Below are 2,088 nucleotides of genomic sequence, written 5' to 3'. Positions count from 1 at the left end.
TGCCTTAGCTGCTAAAGCCACGGACACAGTCACACCAGATTGAGAGATTTTAAAAGGTGCTAAAGCAGTAGTATTGCCTTAGCTGCTAAAGCTTTACTCAAACAAATCACCATGGATTGGTTTCTACTTTCTCGGGTTAGAGGGAACTGGGAAGTGTGTCAACAAAGGAAGTTTTGGTTTCTAGTTTCTACTTGATCATTCATGCTTTCAGCTTTCCCAAACAAATGAAAAGGAAAAAATAGTAAAACACAAAGACAAAACTGAAAACAGACGAAAAAGCTTACCGTTGTTCACTTGTTCTGCGTTAGACAAGACTTGAGAGCGAGAGAGAGAGTTAAAAGATTCTAAGAGAAAAATATGAACTTATACCCTGAGAATCTGAAAACCTAGCCTGAAACGCACCGTTTTGCTTTTATTTTTTAAATAACACCCATACATAAGTTACATACGACGTCGTTTTACAGCTTCATAAAAAAAAAAAATTTCAGAATGACAGATCCTGTATCCTATCGGTTCGGTTCGGCATCGCATCGGTTTCAGATTTCTCAATCCGGTGATTTCACCGCACCGGCATCGGAACAGAGGGTGAAGTCCGAACGCCGGCCTCGGCTCATTCGGTCGGCGCTACAGTCGGGACGGTATCGTCGGCGCCGGTCGGTTTGGTCGGCTCCGGTAAAGTTTTGCACACCCCTAGTTTCCATGGTTATGTAACTAATTTGCATTGATTGAATATTGTTATAGTTTAAGATTTGTGTTTTTGTTAAGGTCCTTGTCATTGAGATATAGAACTCTCTGTTTCTTCCACCCACATTCAAATCTACCTTTTTGTTTTTGTTTGTTTACTTTCACATCTTCTACTAGATTTTTCTCAACAAAATTCCTAAGAAAAATTTGGGTCCTTAATTGCTTCTAATAGTCTTTCTTTATATGGAAAATTATGGTTGTTTTTAAATTTACAAGTTTTGCTTTGCAAATCTTTAATGGATTTTAAACCTGGAAAGGAAGCTAAGACTAAATTATTGAGCTTTGCTTTGATTAGTCTTAGCTTCCTTTCTAGGTTTGTTTTCTCACACTTTCTTACTTTTTTTTTCTTTGGGTATATCTAGATGCACAAGGCAAGTATTATTTTTTTGGGATTTGCTAGAGTAAGATGGGAGTACTATATATATATATATATATATATTGGAATTAGTAAATTTATGTTTATCTAGTGGAAGTTGGGTTAAATAGAAAATAATTAAGCTATGTGATTCTCTTGGTGCTCAATATCTTGGCTCTATAATGTAAGTTATGGCTCAATGATGCTAACAATGATTAAATGTGCTAACTTATGTTTAGGTGGCTGACAATCAATACTACTTGAACTACCTTGGGAAAAATGGTGACTCTCTAGATGGAACTGGATGGAGCATGAGTGAGTTTAGTTGGGAAAAATGTGAATTCACTTGTTTGTAATAGATAAAAATTAATTTAGTTAGCCATTTATATATTCTTGTTCTGCAAGCTTTTCTTTCCTTTATCTTACAGTCTGACTACTGATTTAGTTGAGTTAAAGAGAATTTGAAGGGTTGGTTTTTTTGTATAGCTAGTTATTTGTATATACTTGTTGTGCACATTTTTCCTATCCTTTGTTTTTAGTTATGTCAAGAGTATTATGCCTCATGTTTTGGTTGTGAATGCATATGCTACAGATCTTCACTCAATTAGTGGTTTGGTTCCTCTCCTTTGTTACCTGAAAAACTCCCACTCAAATATTCATGCAAAGGTTACAAAATTTGTAAGAACTATTATCCAAAACAATCATCGTAGTCAATAACTAGTCATGGAAGCAAATGGTTTAGAACCTCTCATTTCTAATTTTACTTCAAACCCTGATGTGATTGTTCGAACCAAAGCACTTGAGGCAATATATTGTGTTTATAATAAGAATGGTGAATTGTGGCTTAGAAAACTGTTAAGTTAGTTCTTCAGCTAAATGAATTTATCTTCTACATTTGTATTTGGTTATAGTACATTGGACTTTTGATGTATTTAGTTGTAGTATGTGGTTTTTGGGCATGATTGTGGTTTTTTTTTTTTTTTTTTTTT

General features: G+C 34.6%; 1 long non-coding RNA gene across 1 annotated transcript; it reads left to right on the top strand.

The window, feature by feature from the left end:
* Nucleotides 1-583: 583 nt before the first annotated feature.
* LOC136066033 (uncharacterized) lies at nucleotides 584-1,662 on the top strand. Its single transcript, XR_010627574.1, has 2 exons — nucleotides 584-672; nucleotides 1,339-1,662. It is a non-coding gene; the product is annotated as an uncharacterized LOC136066033 (long non-coding RNA).
* The last annotated feature ends 426 nt before the right edge of the window (nucleotides 1,663-2,088 follow it).

Source organism: Quercus suber, unplaced genomic scaffold, assembly GCF_002906115.3.
Source record: "Quercus suber isolate HL8 unplaced genomic scaffold, Cork oak 2.0 scaffold_1623, whole genome shotgun sequence".
NCBI classification, from domain to species: Eukaryota; Viridiplantae; Streptophyta; class Magnoliopsida; order Fagales; family Fagaceae; genus Quercus; species Quercus suber.
The sequence above is the reverse complement of the archived record's forward strand: the minus strand, read 5'-3'. Positions and strand labels throughout refer to the sequence as shown.